We start from the raw sequence: 17914 nt of genomic DNA on the forward strand, positions 1-17914 counted from the left end.
AAGCTTCTGAAGCGTGATCATCGAACAATCAAGCGTTTCATTCAAAATAGTCAACAGGGTCGCAAGAAGCGTGTGGAAAAACCAAGGCGCAAAATAACTGCCCATGAACTGAGAAAAGTCAAGCGTGCAGCTGCCACGATGCCACTTGCCACCAGTTTGGCCATATTTCAGAGCTGCAACATCACTGGAGTGCCCAAAAGCACAAGGTGTGCAATACTCAGAGACATGGCCAAGGTAAGAAAGGCTGAAAGACGACCACCACTGAACAAGACACACAAGCTGAAACGTCAAGACTGGGCCAATAAATATCTCAAGACTGATTTTTCTAAGGTTTTATGGACTGATGAAATGAGAGTGAGTCTTGATGGGCCAGATGGATGGGCCCGTGGCTGGATTGGTAAAGGGCAGAGAGCTCCAGTCCGACTCAGACGCCAGCAAGGTGGAGGTGGAGTACTGGTTTGGGCTGGTATCATCAAAGATGAGCTTGTGGGGCCTTTTCGGGTTGAGGATGGAGTCAAGCTCAACTCCCAGTCCTACTGCCAGTTCCTGGAAGACACCTTCTTCAAGCAGTGGTACAGGAAGAAGTCTGCATCCTTCAAGAAAAACATGATTTTCATGCAGGACAATGCTCCATCACACGCGTCCAAGTACTCCACAGCGTGGCTGGCAAGAAAGGGTATAAAAGAAGGAAATCTAATGACATGGCCTCCTTGTTCACCTGATCTGAACCCCATTGAGAACCTGTGGTCCATCATCAAATGTGAGATTTACAAGGAGGGAAAACAGTACACCTCTCTGAACAGTGTCTGGGAGGCTGTGGTTGCTGCTGCACGCAATGTTGATGGTGAACAGATCAAAACACTGACAGAATCCATGGATGGCAGGCTTTTGAGTGTCCTTGCAAAGAAAGGTGGCTATATTGGTCACTGATTTGTTTTTGAATGTCAGAAATGTATATTTGTGAATGTTGAGATGTTATATTGGTTTCACTGGTAATAATAAATAATTGAAATGGGTATATATTTTTTTTTTGTTAAGTTGCCTAATAATTATTCACAGTAATAGTCACCTGCACACACAGATATCCCCCTAACATAGCTAAAACTAAAAACAAACTAAAAACTACTTCCAAAAATATTCAGCTTTGATATTAATGAGTTTTTTGGGTTCATTGAGAACATGGTTGTTGTTCAATAATAACATTAATCCTCAAAAATACAACTTGCCTAATAATTCTGCACTCCCTGTATACACTGGTCCCAGCTCTTCAAGGTAGCTAAAAGCATCCTCCGTGTATCAGCAGCTCTCATTTCAGATGTTTGCAAATTTACAAAGTACCTGAATCACTCAAATAACTACACTGAATCCATCGTGCATGGATGTATCACATTCAAAGCAGCCTGCATCATCTACAAAGCGATCTATTATACACCAACACCACATCATATATCGAAACCAAAATAAAATCAGTAAGCAGAACAAAGGCTACATGCTGCGGCACCATCTCCAGGCTGAAAATAGATAACAGCAAGAAGCTGGAAAAAAAAAATGAACAAGTCTTCTTCTATGCACCCAGAATCTTGAATGCTAAATTCGAATCAGGCAGACCATTTCCGTTCTTCTCTTTCAGAAACAGCTGAAAATGTCTACTGAAGCAACAACTTACGGTTTAAAGCCCTTCACTACTGGTCTCTCTCAAGAACACCACTTTCCTTCAGCCTCAGCCTGCTTATTCCCCTTATCTTTCCCAGTCTCCTGGTACCATCTTTTAATGTCAGCTATCTCCTAATTTGTAGCTTGTCTTGCGCTCTGTAAACTGAAAATACTTATTCAAGACATGGAGTGGTCTTCGTATGTCGGCATCGCTATGCATTAAGCTTCAGTGGGACAACCGTAAAAGGAAAATTGGAAAAAAAGACACACTGGAATGGGCAGGCGCAGATAAAAAGCATATGAGAAGGACAAGACGGGATGACAAGGTAACAGAAGACCTTCTCTCATAGGGCATAATGATGCACAAGCTGGCCATGCTTGGGGAGCAGGGCTCTTCATAGGCGTGTAAGGGCAATGGGCACATGGGGGGGAGGGGGGAACAGGCTTGTTGAGGGAGTGCATACACACCGCACACTGAATGATCACTGGCTGAGGACATGACTTTTAAAGACTATACTAGAGAGAATGGAGTTCATCACTCTGTTTATAACCTGCAAACCACCATATTACATAATTCTGACGCAGGGTGGGGAGAGTTTGCCATTTCAGTTGTTTCACAGTGGTTGGCAGTGAGCTGTGAAAATGTTTGGCGCAACTTCTATGACTTATGGAACTGTTCTCTTCATAACGTATCTCTATAATTGCTCCTTACGATGTTGCTGCACGTGTCCAGGCAGCATTGTTTTGTCACTGTCTTGTTTTTTTTTTATATTGTAAAATTATGGTTATTCAAAGGCAAATAAAGAAATATTCCCCCAAAAACACTCTGAGTCATAATATTAGGGTCACCACGTGGTGGGGGTACAGGTCAAATTCATTAACATGCAGAATTATACACCTAAGTACAACAGAATAGATAAGAGCATTCATAAGTATTTTTTTTTTTTTTTAAAGTACAGAAATATTAATTACTTCTCGCCCCCTGACAACAATGCCAACAATGAAATAAGAGGCAAGTCAGTTGCTACGGGGAACCCTCGGAGTGGTCAGAGTTGTTATTATAAAGGCTATCATTATAATTATAAATTAAACACAAGAGGTTTGTACAGCATATATCCTGAAATCATGCATTTCAAGGTGCTCTTCTATGTCCTAATAAAGAAAAGGATGCAAAGTGAAATTTGGCAGTTGCCTAGGATCAAACAATTGGGTCAAGTGGGGAAGCCAGGATTGATCAAAGGTTTTCTGGTTTCACATTGCGCAATTCTATTTCATTTCAATGCAATAATCAAGTTTCTTCCTTTTTACACTTGCCTCTCCCTAGGTAGCAATGGCAAGCAGAAAGGTTTACCCCAAGGTGCGAAAGAGGGATAGCAATTCAGATACAGAATAACACAGTATTTCCATATCTATGGCTCTTCTAAACACTAGGGTTTTAATTTAGAGGGCAGTATGGAAAGAGACCATCAAATTAACACCATCACTCACTGATGGCATGGGATTCGCTTCCCCTACGCCATTAACCCCCCCACAAAGCCCCACTCCCTACGTGTTGGCATTAATGCAGCCTTCGGGCACACCTCAGACCATAGTTTGTGGCCTCTGGGGAAATGTTGTAAGTACCCATGACTCATGGGCCATGAGCTAAGAGAAGCCACAAATGGCAAGATAGTATATCATGCGTGGCCAACTGAAGTACTACTGTCTGTAACCCAATGTGTGTACAGAGGTAATTGGGGCACCTCCCACCAAGTTGATGGTTACTTTGACTCCTTCCGAAAGAAATACCTTTACTCTCCAAAAGATCACTTCATGTTCCAGGAGAAAACGCAACACAATTGTGCATCCCAACACTAATTCATATCTATAAGCGAACTTTTTTGTGAAGCTACAAAAAGTTCTGCCAGCGTCCTTCAAAATTGCAACACTCAAGCAATAAGCATGTTCTCCTCTAAAAGGCATAACTGTACCTTACCACCGGGGTGCTGTGCACAGGAAAGATCGAAAGCGCGCACAAAAAGAGCAACAAATCGTACGTAATTTACGTTTTTTTTGCACTTCGTTTGCCGTTCTCTGTGGGTACATGGATTTGCGTGTTTCGACTCTTCCACATCTCTACAGCTTACTTGGTATCGTAAAAAGTGTTAACAAAAACAACAATTAACTACTTTCAGAAACTCAGCTGGGAGGATCTGACCACCACCTTACCTCAGTTTATAATTCTAAATATGAATAGCTGCCAGCCATAACCGTCCAAAGTATTCAACCATGGAAGACAACCACCTGAACACAACTTGGATGAACAGCCCTCAAACTGTGCCTACTGTCCGTCGTCCGTTGCTGATGTCATTTGTACATAACTTTACCACTTCCGAGTCGCAAAACAGCCAATCCCACTGCTGAACATATTCTGGGTGTATTCTGAAAGGAGGAGGCACTGTTAATGTGTAATGTGACCTAGGGTTGGCGCACTGGGGCACGAGAGCCAATCCCAGAGCGTTATACTTGTATCCGAAGTGTCGATTGGCTCTGGAATTCGCACATGCCTTTGTCAGAGCTGTCCTTCTAAGTTGTCAGGTGCCGCCCAGAGGGAAGCGGGCTGGGCTCGGCTGAGGTGAGTCAGTCACGGATTGGGCAGGGACAGCCGGTCACGGGCGAGGCAGGTGTAGTGTTTGGGTGGGGGAGAGGCGACAGATTGCTGCCTCCTGATGTTCGAGCGGTAGGGCGCACTGAGAAGCAGGAGATGGCGGGAAATGAAGCAGGGGCGCAGGTGGAAGGAAAGGTGTATATTTCGGGGTAGGGTGCCGGCTGATACTAGCAGCCGGGCAGGTCGTTTTCTCTCAGGACAGGTGAAGACGGAGTGGCACAGTATAAGTGGATTTTCTAGCATTTACTGACAGTGTCTCTTCCCTTTGTTAAATGATAGTGGGTCTACTGCTGCTACATCAGGGCTTTATGTGGGATGGGAAAAAACGGAGGTTATTTCAAAAGGGCGCCTCTAGTGTAATTAATGGCGCAGCTAAAAATACATATGATAAAATTACGTGCATCATTAGTGTACCGCCCGACTGGTATTTTAGTGCTTCTGTCAATGCATCAGTTGTGAAATCTTGTATTTATTTATTTGCGTGATTAATTAAAATCTTAGCAACAAGATCAATAATAAAATAGTATTAGAAAAACAAAAAGATTCGGACTACAACATTAATAAAAGTGACTGAACGCTTGTAAAATACAAAACTCTTCGATCTTATCAATTAAATGTGCGTTCCAGATAGCAAGTTTACGCTTGTGGTGTGCGTCGTCAAGAATTTGACAAGTCTGTAGATTGCGGATCGGTTGAGTCAAACATTTTCATCACTGCTGGCCGACATAAACTTATCCCATTCCTCTTGAAAACTTGTTTTAGCAGTTGTCGACGTGCTTCTTTTAAGGCCGGGCAAATACAGATCATGTGGACCATAGCCTCCTTGGCACCATTGCATAGCCTGCAAGACGTCTTACCTCCATTCTTCCACAATGGTTGATCCGCTATAGATGGGAGAGCTCCTAAACGAAGCGCAAGCAGGCGATGTTTGATGTGAACTGCAAAAGTTGAAATCCGGTATTGCGATGGTGCCAGGGTAGTGTAAGTGTGCATAAGAAAGCAGGCGGGCGAGCCCCATAGGTGCATCATTTGTGTCTCTTGCAGGGAATTTTGCAAATTCCTATTGTATACTGACTGTGGATTATTACTAACAGAATTCCATAAAGCCACAGCTGAAGGGCTAGCAGTGGTTCTGCTTATTTTATACCAGGTCTTTATTGTATGAGCTTTCCTGTTCAACTGCTGTTGTTTGAGGCCAAATTCTAACCTGACCTGTGCAGGGGAAGCAGTATGAGGAAGATTAAAGACTTGCTTGTAAATTTTTGTAGTAGCTGGGGGGAATTTGGCCGACATGACAGACAGTAATGGTTTGTACGAAGGCCCTTTTAACCTTTTGGCTTTACATTTCTGCGCAATGTACTGCTTTTGCGGCACAAGGTTAGCCTTGTTATCTATAGTAAAACCCAAGTATTTGTAGCAGCGACTCATTTCAAGGGTAATGCCGCTCAACTTTATTTTGTTTACAAAATTAGAAGGGCATCCTGTAGACATAGGTTTAGTCTTTGTGGTGTTGATTTCTAATTTGTTTGTCGTTGCAAAGTCGCCCAGGGTGCTGACCAGCCGCTGCAGCCCAATTTTCGTGTGGCTCAATAAAACAATGTCATCAGCATACGAAAGGTGCGATTTAGACAAACTTCCCATCCTTGGAAAGTGTGAGTTAGTCGCGTCCAGCTTTGGGGAGAGGTCCGCCATGAAGAGGTTCAAGAGGTGCGGGGCCAGAACGCAGCCTTATTTTAAACCTATATTTGTTGGTATCCTCCTTGAAATTTTCGAGCCATCTGCTACCTTGATCTGCACCCAAGTTTTGTCATATAGCATTTCGATACTCCTAAGAATCCGTTCTTTCAAGCCCCAACTTCGCAGTTTACGCCAGAGAGTTACTCTGTCTACCCGATCAAAGGCACTTTTGCAGTCCACAAAGCATAAATGTAACTTTTTCTTTAAGCATTTTTCTTTGTCGGCGATGTCACTTCACATGATAATATTAATCACTGTGCCATAACCCTTCCGGAAACCAGTTTGCTTCAGGGGAACAAGGTTATTTGAGTTAGACCAATTGAGCAGGTCGTCCAAAATTAAGGTGGCGAAATATTTGGCCTCACTGTTGATTAACGCAATCAGTCTGTAGTTGGCTGGGTTTGTTCTATTACCCCCCCTTTACATATTCGAATAATGATGGAACTTCTCCAACTGTCTGGATGGTTCTATTACGTTCAACTTCAGTATATAAGGTTGACAGTGTGGTTGACCAATACTCCGGATCGGCCTTAAATATAGCTTGTGGAAGACCATTGGGGCCGGGAGCCCCATCCCTGCAGCCCCTCCTGATTGCTGGGGAGACTGCCTTGGCACTGAATCCAGCATCGCTCTGACAGACGGCTTTAGGGTTTACAGAGTCCTTCAGATGCAGATTTACTTCAGATGAGAGCGGTTTGAAAAATATGTCGGCCAGTTAGTCCACCCGTTTGTCCTCGGGAATTGATGAACAGTTCATTACTCTGTTGCCCTAAAGGCCCTAGAATTGGCCTTTCTTGAGTTGTGAAGTACTTTAAGCCAGAAGTTATCCTCCTTCGTAGTGCGTTCATACCATACTGATTTTTATAATTTTTTTTGAAGAGCCTTTATTTGGGCACATGATAGGTCCGTCTTTTATTAGTCTGAGCTTGTGCCTCAGTTCCTTTCCTAATTTTGGGATTTTTACTGATAGGCTTGACAGCATCACCTGATTATAATTTGGAGATTGACGCCTGGCAGAGCCAAGTGAAGGTAACAAAAGTGGAAAGACGGCCCATACTTCCACACCTGGCAAGTCCTGGCACTTTGTCGACTGAAACAGAGTTTTTATATTTTCACACAACCGTGGTAATGAGGGCTCCGACTAAATCAGGCGGTTTAAGTTCATGGATGTAATTGTTCCTAGTTCAGTAGCAGCTGGAGAACGTGTGGGGCATTCAAGTCCAGCTCTATATGTTGATATGAGTGGTCACTGTGGAGAGTAGGTTTAATTTTGAACTTGCTTACATGAGCTAGCAATGAAAGAGACACGGCCGTATAATCTATTATGGTCGCAGACTTTGTGCTGTTATGGGTGAAGCTTGGCGGCGCGCCATCTTTGATCCTGCCGTTTAGAACCCTCATGCTCAGATGCCATAGTGCCTCTACCAGTTGTTTACCCATTGCATCCAATCTCTTCTGTACTGGTGGAAATTCCGGCAGCGCTGACCATATAGCATTTTCCGCTGCCAGTTGCTCGTCCGGTTCGGAGTGTGTTTTAAGTTGGCATTAAAATCACCTGTCACTAAAATGTCCCATATTGGGTGGGCGCATCTTATCTCTTCTACCTTATTCAATAGTTTCTCAAAAAGGAAGGTTTTCCGATGTTTCTGCGGGTGTGCATAAACATAAAAAATTACTAACGGGACATGTCGATTACTGCGAAAATTGATTTTAATGGCCTGCAAGTCACTTTTTGAGAATGCCAGCTGCTCTGTTGTGGCGTAAAGTGCCGTGGTGATATACGTGGCTAGACCACCGCTTGGCCTGCCCGATTTTGTTTAATATTTCGCACTAATGTGGTATAGTAAGTAGCCTCCTAATTGGATCGGGTCTACTAGCCATGTTTCTTGCAGTATGATTATAGAATAGTTGTAGCTGGTTATTGCTGAGAACCCGTCTGTAATGATAGTTTTCGCCCCGGCGATGTTCCAAGACATGATGGTGACTGCCAACCTCTGATCTGCATTGCAAATGCTAGATCAATTATTCCTTCTCAAATTCGAAGTGTGAGCCATCTACCTCCGTTCATCCTGAACTCCATTCCATGCAGTTGGGGGGTCAATGGAAGATCCTGAATTAAGTTCCCCGCGGTTAAACTGCCACTGTTTAAACTCCCCTGAATTCGGGCCCCATACGGATTCATGGGCCTTTGACTCCAATTTCTGATTTAATTTTTCTGTAGTGCTTGACAGCAGGGGGAGAGGATAGCGTAATCTGGATGGTTCTGACAGCAGTATGTCCCAAGTTAAAAATTGCTGTTTTTAGAGTCATAATTGATGTAGCGATTTCCCTTGTTCTCCAAGTTGTTGATGTTTGCTCTGGCCCGTTTTGAGAGCTACTGGAGAGGAATTTCACCGACATTAGGTCTGCAGATACGATCTTCTGAGTTGATGGCACCTCTACCAGGAGCCTCAGGATGTTACCCCTATTCAAGCTATCTTGTTGGCCCCGTGATATATATTGTGGGGTTAGAAGGACCTGCCTTGATTCCCAGTCGTTCTCAGTAGGATGGATGTATTGTGATTGGTGGGGGTGATCTGTAATTCTCTATAACGTTGGCCTTCTCAGCTGACCGCCCTCCCACTGGCTACTATTCGGGACCATTTCTGATATGTCAGTTTGTTTAGTTGAAGAAGTCTTTTTTTGGTTTTCAGTTGCAAAAGTTTGTGCGTTTTTAAACATAACTTTTGTAGTTGTTACAGTGATTGTTAGTAATTGTGACCACCCTAGAAGGATGGTTATAACTTGGGCTTGTTAACAAGGTCGTTTCCCTGTTAGTGATGTTAGTGCCGGACTGTGTGCCAGTTGTGAAATGATGAGACTGTGAAATATCGAGTCTCTTTAAAATTACATTAAATGTAGTGAAGAGTGGTATTATTGAAGTTACTTATTATTATTATTTTTTTTTTTTTTGTGAGTGCAAATAGGGACCCGACTGGGGCCCCTGTGATTTTTTTTTTTTTTTTTTTAAGAACTCCGCACAGGCAGGACCCAACCGACTGCTTCATTGACTGCTTCCTGGCACGGTCAGGCAGAGAGTGATTAGACTCCTTGTCCCCAAAATACCGCATTTTCGTTCCCAGCCTTTGCTTTAACATAGTGTATTCTGGGAGTTGTAAATTTAAATTGAGGTCCTTGGACCAACACACATGATAACTGTGATGTTATGTGCATGTTTATGCATGTGTTCCTACACGCGCCTCTTAATATTTCATAATGATTTTTCACGCTTGTTATGATGTTTTAAAGTTTGATGCCACGTTCGTCGTGAAGGGACAGTGGAGATGCAGGACAGTTATGAGAGTCGCTGGGATCAGGACTGTGAGGATGCGCCGCATCATGGGAAGTCTGTATGTTGTATCCAATAAATATACGACTTCTTATCTGATGGAATGAGCCTCCTCCTTCCAAAAACATACTACATATTGGCGACAATTATACTTGGATTTGGCCACTGACTCGTGACTACAGTTTTCTTCATCTTGACCACTATTTGATATTTCACTTATCTTCACTGAATCTGAAAATTTTAAAGGAGTCGCTGCGCTCCCAGCAACAGTGTTGCCAGATTTTAAAAGCATTCCAAAGCCCAAAGCCCAAAGCTGTTGAACGACTAGCCCAAAGTAAGCCCAAATGAACTGTTCCCAGCCCAAAAAGTAGCCCAAACTTTTAACACTGACACAATCCAATCGTAGGCTGAAGCAAACATTTTAAAGCATAAATCAAATTTCTATTGCAAGCAAATATGTGGAACTCACTGCGCTTAGATTATTCATTGCATTGCACACTAAAAATGGAAATAAATATGGAAAAATGGTCACTCACTTCTTATGATAAGCAGCAAATTGAAACAAGTAGTAAATCTGGACTTGGTGAAACACATAAATCTTTGATTATGTGCAAAGCAGTCCTTCTTTGACACACCTTTTCACATTGAAGCCTGTAGAAGCTACTTTATTTTCTTTTGTTTGGAGACCGAAAGATGAACATTGCTTTGATAAAGTTCACAACAGTCCTTTTGTCACTAGTTTTGGCATTGGAGCTCTTTGCAGCAGGCAGATTATTTTCCTTTGAAGACAGAAAGCAAGGGATGTAGCCACATCCTAGGTCGCAATGTATTGTATTGTAATAGTATTTATATAGCGCTTACTAGCCCTGACAAGGCGTCGAATCACTTTACAGCGAGTAGCATGCTACTCTGGAACCCAACAAGAATTAGTGATGGATTAGTATTTGATGCTTTTTTCAGAGTGCGAGGCATGCACTGGTAAGTAAGCATGGCTGGTAAAGTGAAACTGCGAATGGTTTATTCAGTCACATACGCGTTGATCCTTTCTAGAATTCACAGCTTTTGGTTGAACATCGCTTTGATCAAAGTTCACAGCAGTCCTTTTGAAACCAGTTTTGGCACTTGAGACCTTTTGTAGCAGGCAAATTATTTTCCTTTGTTTGTAGACCGAAAACAAGGGCAGTAGCAAATATGCTTGTTTCAGAGTGTGAGGCATGCACCGGTAAGTAAACGTGACTGGTAAAGTGAAACTGCGAATGGTTCATTAAATCACTTACACTCTGTTTGCTGCAGGTTGCTTCAAATCATTGGAATGGGCATGCAATTTTTTATGGCAGTACTTGAATGCAGCCTTGGTATTATCTCATTTTACAGGGCAATCAGCCCTTTTAATTCAGAAACCACTACTACACTTTTTATTACATTGTAATATTGAGCCTACTTGCCCATGTTGCAATTATTAAACTGGAACTGCTTGGCAGCTGGGATAACCTGCTCAATGAATAACTGTCTTGTTGAGACGTCCGGGGACGACCTGAAACTGCAAGAGACAAAGTGACCATCTCTACATCTGTAATGCTTAACTGTGGTAGTCAGTTCTGATGTCTGGCAGCGAGCAGGTTTCTGATTCTGTAATGGGTGTGCGCAGGCATATTAACAGCTTTCCTTGGAGTGTGAAACAGATTTTAGTTAGCACACGTCCTAAATTAGGATGACACCGTACTTTCACCTTACTCTCATATTGTCATGAGTAGGCTCTAGGGTGGTGCGACCGGTGAAGCCGTATCTGGTGCTGACCTGGAGGAGGTGGGGTGTTTAGCAATAATACAGGTTTAATAGCACCTGCTGCAGAGTTACTTGTACTTCCTGCAAGTTTCACTGCGCTGGCTGTGCTGCAGCACGTGCGGCCTTGCAGTGGCAGGCCAATAATATTTGGCAGGGACCAGGCCGTCAATTGTTAGCGCTTTCACGCGCTAGTAGACTGATGGCCCTCTGCCCCAATTAGCAAGCAATATGACGTTAGCACTACACATAGCCAGACACGTGCTGGTGCCGGTGTGATTCACGTGACTCACATTGTCACTACACTGAGGGAGAGCCCATTTTATATTCTCATGTGGGGTCAGTGCATGTCCACTGCTGTGGCGGCGGCCCCGCCCCGCAAACAATTTTCCGCACAAAGGGCTAATAATCGCCCAACAATTAGGCTCCCGAAATTGCTTTTTTCCCCACACAAATGGGAAAAATAGTGCCCATTTGTGTGGAAAATCGCCCAATCTAGCAACACTGCCCAGCAAGGGTATTTTGCCCAATCTGAAGATATTTAGGGCATTCCTCTCCGCACAAGGTTATAGCTCCTGTTTTGACACGCACGCATGCAACATAACTCCAGCCAGCGCCGGAAGCCCCCACTTCCTACTTATTTACTTCTCTTCACTTTGCGGCCCTTTGAAGTTGGGCAGTTTTAGTCATCGATGTAAAGACTTATGTGCAGAGGCCAGATTTGTTGTATTTGGACAATCGCAACAGTAAGATGACTAAAATCTCCTGCGAATGAGCAAGTCTCAGGCAAAACAAACACATTGAAGGTGATCTACAATACCTATGGGGCATTTCTAATTTATCTTGCATATTTGCCTATTGACTATTTTTTTCAATACTCAATTTCTTTGCTGTTTCCCTGCTATTAAAGTGTACTATGGCCACTCCACATCAAATAACACCACCATTTTTAAGTCGGCCTAGTAAACCACCTATAACATGTATTCAGTGGTTTAGACTATTTGAAATTCAACTTATTGCAATAGATGCTAATGATTGTAGTCCTGCATATAAATTTGCTTTACTATTTGGTAGCCTTGGTCACACAGCCAAACTCATTTTTGACAGCTTACAATCTATTCCTGCACCACAAAGGCAGTCTGGAGGCAGCCAATGGAATATTTACACAGATGCTATTGCTAGACTACATAAACAATTCTCTCATGAGCCCAACGTTATGTATTAACTTATTTTGAAGCGCAAACAATAGACAGAGGAGAATGTGGAGGAGTACATATCTGCGCTCATAGTGCTAGCTGCAACTTGAGAGTTTGGTCCCAACCTCAACACTTACATTCAGGACCAATTCATATTCAACTGCTCCTCTAGAAAGATTCAGGAGAGACATTAAGTTGCAGGAATCCAACTTTGGTTGTAGTTGTTGATCTAGCCAAGGGCATCGAAAGATCACTGGTTTCTTCACCCTGAACCCGACATCAATGCTGTGTCATGTAACAATAATGAGCATATGGAGACATTCTGTGTGGTCACAACTAAAGGAAAAGGGTTAAAAAAAGCAATTGGTTCTTGTTACAGATGCAGCTACAAAAGTCATCTCAGCAATTTTGCGGGATTCCCTGCCATTGGCAAGAGATGCATATTGTGCAAAAAGTTGGGTCATTTTCAAAATGTATGTAAACGTGGAAAACAGCAGGTGAAATTTGGGAACATAGTCTATATAACGGGGCACACCAATGTAGTCCAGCAATGTTTATCCACTTGTATGAACATTGCTGGACTACATTGGTGTGCCCTGGCATATAGTGACAATTTTCATTTCTGATTGGCCTTCCAGTCAGCAATTTTAACACCATTGGTGGTTGGGTGTTACACCAGGTTGGCACCCACACCGTACATCTCTACAAAGACTTAGGATCTTTCCCAGAACTATATATACATATTGGATTGGATGTGCAAACTTTATGGCATTAACCACATTTACTGTTGCATGAAAATTGGGAACATAGATGTTGATGTAGTCTTGTGATTATTCCATAAACAAAGTAATCGTTACTCTAGACTGTACTAATCAAACCACACTTATCAAAGGACCTTTATGCAAAGCTCTTATTGATAATGTACCACTAACAGTTATGGCTGACTCTGGTTCAACTATTATGATTCTGAGAGATACCACTTCCCATGAACATTGGGGCACAAAACGTACATTAATTCCAGCCGACGTCAATCCCAAGGCAGTTGGGGAGAAAGAAATTGAAATGCTTTGTTATTTTGTCTCCATAGTCTCTTGTCTAGGTAGAGACAGACACATAGAAAAGTCTATCTAGCAGTCAAAGGACAAAACATTATAAGGTGGCAAGACCTAGCCTTGAAGGGGACGGTATCTTGTCTTAGGCTCAGATAGATCAGTAGGGGTTGGTGATCTCCCTATATCGTTTGTTAGTGATGCGCATTAATCTGTTAACATTTCAGCTAAACACAAAACCTTGTTTGCCTAACAGGTAGACAAAGTCAATGGGTTTGTGCATCAGATAAAATTAGTTCCTGATGCGCAACCAGTATCAGAGAAGAATTGAAGAAAACTCTTGAAGAATTGTCTTCCCAAGGGATCTCTGCAAGCTACAGACTCTTCTCAGTGAGTGGTACCTATAGTCGTAGAAAGCAAAAAGTCTGATGAATTCAGACTATGCCTGTCTTGTGTGCCCTCAACAATAACATAGCAGTGAATTGTCACCCACTCTCAAAGATCCATGATTTATTAGCTGCGCTAGGTGGGGCAAAATGGTTTTCCATAATAGACGTAAGATCTGCTTACCATCAAATTTGCCTGACAACATAGTCACAAGACCTCACTACCTTAAATACTCCTTATGGTGCTTACAATTACTTCTGATTGCCTTTCAAACTGGCATCTGCCACCAGTGTGTTTTAAAAACTCATGGGTAACTTATTTGGAAACATCGTGGCATGCAGGCTTACCAGGATGACATTTTGGTGTGCGCTAAATATCCAAAAGAGCATAACTAGATTCTAAGGGAGGTTTTATCTATCCTAATGTAGAGAGGTATAACAGTCAGTCTTTAATTAGACTATCTGGGTCATACCATATCGAGCAATGGTATTAAACAAAAAATGTCCCTCATAAAGGCAATCAAGGATGCTAGTGCACCAGCAGACAAAGATGTATTGTGGGCATTCTTGGGACTGGCCAAGTACTAAGCTTGCACCGTTCCAGTCTATGCTCAAGCTGTAAAACCTTCAAGGACATTACTTAAGAAAGGGCATAAGTTTGCCTGGACAAAATATCTTTCAAAAGCTTTTGAAAATATCAGTGAAATAATTGATATGGCTCCAATCGTAAGTGTTTTTTGCGAAAAGCATCCCTCAACAATTTCTGTAGATGGAAGTACTAATGGTCTGGGTGCTGTGTTGAGCCAAGTAATTGCAGGTACTGGGAGAAAAAAAATAGCTTTTGCATCCAGAGCACTAAAGCCTTCTGAATGCATGTATAGTACCATAGAGTGGGAGGCTCTAGCATGTGTATGGGCCGTCCATAAGTTTAGAACATTTATACGTGGCACCAAGTTTGAATTAGAAACAGACCACAAACCTTTAGCACATATTTTAGCGAATTATGATCGCAATAACATGCTTGTCATGTTAACTAGATTAATTTCTAAATTGCAGGGCTACCATTTCTTTAACGGAATTTCTCCAGGAGAGAAAGATTTTCAAGCAGGCTGTTTGTCCTGTATGGTAGTGGTTTCCAACCTGTGGTCCCGGGACCCCTGAGGGGCCAAGAAGCCTTCTGAGGGGTCCACGACTTCTTAGAAAATTAAATAATATTAACATATATATGGTCCCCCCCTCTTTCAGTAATTAATTAGTTGGGGCGTCTCCCTGGATTCCAATAATGATTCCGTGGGGGTCCCCGGGTTCCAGAAATGAAAAAGTGGAGGTCCACAGAAGTCAAAAGGTTGGGGAACCACTGCCGTATGGCATTTAAAGATGATGAAGACAACATCTTATTGATGATGTAGAACGTCTGGCTCTTAAAGATGCTTTGTCTTTGTTCCAGCTGGTTAAGAGTGAGTAATATTGGACAAACACCTACCCTGAAGACAGTGTTTTGTGAAAGATCATAGAGTACCTTGTGCATGGTTGGCCCGAAGGAATGTGTCTACATGGTGATTTATTTATTTTTTTCTCACGTTGCTGAAGAATTGTCTGTAAATGGATTTGTAATCCGAGAAGATCTTTTTGTTTCACCCGCAAAATTATGTAATACAATAATATCTGAGGCACATCAAGGACATTTGGGGACTACCACAACTTGCATGAAAATCAAATAACATTACTGGCGGCCCCCCTTAGATAGCTGGGTAAAGGCTATGGTCGACAGGTGTCCAGAGTGTTTGTTAGCTGACAAACACTGGACAAGCATACAAACACACCCCTGCACCCATCACCCTTTCCTGAAGGTGCATGGCAAAAAATAGTATTAGATTTTGCAGGACCTTATTCCATATGGATGAAATGAGCCTACTGCTTCCAGCAACACACTACAGTAGACTTGCTACGTAATAGCAAAGTCCAGGCATGTAAAAGTGGTGTTCCGGTAACATAGTAATCTGCTCGTCCTAGTCAGCCATCTTATTAATTCTTAAAGGAATGACAGACTGGGTAGGTTACTTTTCTCATAGCACACCTGCTTGTAACATTGTAAGGCACAGACCACATTCTGCAAAGCACGTTACGCAGGTCACATTCTGTATGTCACCAAAACCGTGATTCGATTAATTGTAGCTAACATTTATAAGTAGTATGTCAGCAGTGACAAACGGCACATATTCATGTACCCATCTCTTGTCTTTGTAATGTCTGTAGTAAATGGGCATTTTTTGTGAAAACAATAATTATATATTCCTCTTCCACCATATTCCTTTCCTTGCTAATACATTTCATTTTAGAATAGAAAAATTAAGTATGCTATAAAGGTATTTTAATAATTTCATAATTGAGGAAAAGGTATTTGGTATTTTACTCGTCATAAACTAGACAATTGATTTTATACGAACATATGATTGATGGACAAATGTGAATATGAATAGAATGTGTTCGCCAAAAATAGAGAGGGATGGAAAAGAGCTTCGGTGACTGATTTATTAATAGCAATTTGGTAAAACAGTGCAACTCCCAAAGTTCCAGTGCTTGGTGGAAATCCAAAGGCAACTAATACCATGTCCACAGCCCCCCTGATTAGGCTAGATCTATAATTTAGCTTCTATTTAATTTCTTGTTGGATAGTATTGTAGCTACAATTGTTTATGGTTTAGCTTTCATAGAACCACATTTAGTAAAACTTGTTGATTTCTCCTAGGTAATTACTGGACTGTTCAGTCATGCATTGACAACTTTCCTTATTTTGCTGCCCTCAAACTGCTAATGTCCTGTTCAGCGGAGGATGTTGCAGATTTCAGGACTTTTTATTTTTATGATGTCAAATAACTTACATAAAGGTGCAGATTTCTCAAGTGACCACTGTCTGTACGATCTCGCCTGGTGATGGTCATTGGTTTAATGCCATCATCCAACACAAATCGCTCTTCCCCCCCCACCCCCCATCATCAGTGTGCTTTCTGGTATGGGGGCTATGAGGGTTGTTTAGTTTTAGGGCACTCTTTAGCAGTACAGTTGTCTCTTGCCATGTAATAGGCAATTCCATTGAGATGGAGTTCCTTCAAGTTTTTCTACTATCTCCGTAGGGCCTACATATGCTTGTTGCCGATGCACCTCTCTTTTTTTTGATTGTACAGCCAGGCCATGATGACATGCTAGCCATCATGGTGCATGTCCTACTTTTATCTACTAAGTCAAGAGCTTATAGGTTAACCAATGTAATGGAAAAGTCCCTTGTATGGTATAGATGTGTACCCCTGCTCTGTGTCTCAGCTGCGGTGATATCTGGATCCTTGACAACAAATTGGGGTCGTAGGCAAACACAGATTATGTGTGTGCACCATGACCTAGGCCTGTCTCACGTATTGCTGTCTGGTTAGACCTGGAGGGGTGCACAATGTGCTACCCTCATTGTGGTGAATGGCTACAGCCCTTACCAAGAGCTAAGCAGCCATAGTATGGTTGTGGCAGCATGCCGTTTTTAATGAGTAATCAGTAAAAATGGCCAGGTGGGTTTACCTACCCCATGGGAGTCACGCTTACTGGCCCAATCAATGAAAGTTTAGTTGCTGGGTGCTCAACTCACCCTTGGCCCCTCTCAGAATGGATGGAGGGCCAGGAAAGCATGTGGGTTACGTGGCACACTGTTTTGTATGCCCGTGGCAGCTGTCTTGTCATAGCACACCGATATGTATTTGCCTGTGGCAGCAGTTCATACAAAGCTATGCTCCCGTTCACGTGCAGTTCTAAGGATGCATGAGTTCCTGGGAGTGGTAGAGTGCCTGAGACCTATAAGCCCAGATTGGGAATCCAATGGCTTGCTGCTGGAACATGTGGAGGTAGAGGATTTCCCCAAATCAAAAATGTGGATTGTTTTCTTGAAAGTTGAGTGGAACGAACACCAAAGGAAATAAGAACCAGGCTCATCAGTATACTTCAGAATGAGCTCTCCCATGCAGTGTAAGGGGACATCCCTCCAGAAGAATCAAGATGAATTGCCCGGTGAACAAACTTCTGTCTGATTGAAAAGCAGAGGACTATGTGAGGAGAAGGGGTCCACCGCATTGATCGGGCTGCCTACCCTATTG

The 17914-nt window shown here is 42.5% G+C and overlaps 1 protein-coding gene across 2 annotated transcripts in view; it reads right to left on the reverse strand.

The window, feature by feature from the left end:
• Positions 1-4001, reverse strand: part of DENND4C (DENN domain containing 4C) — a 1359979-nt gene extending 1355978 nt beyond the window's left edge. For both annotated transcript variants that reach the window (XM_069239287.1, XM_069239298.1), the window contains exon 1: positions 3862-4001. The gene's annotated coding sequence lies outside the window, so the exon portion shown is untranslated. The remainder of the gene's footprint in view (positions 1-3861) is intronic.
• Positions 4002-17914: the final 13913 nt, after the last annotated feature.

This window comes from Pleurodeles waltl, chromosome 1_2, assembly GCF_031143425.1.
Source record: "Pleurodeles waltl isolate 20211129_DDA chromosome 1_2, aPleWal1.hap1.20221129, whole genome shotgun sequence".
NCBI classification, from domain to species: Eukaryota; Metazoa; Chordata; class Amphibia; order Caudata; family Salamandridae; genus Pleurodeles; species Pleurodeles waltl.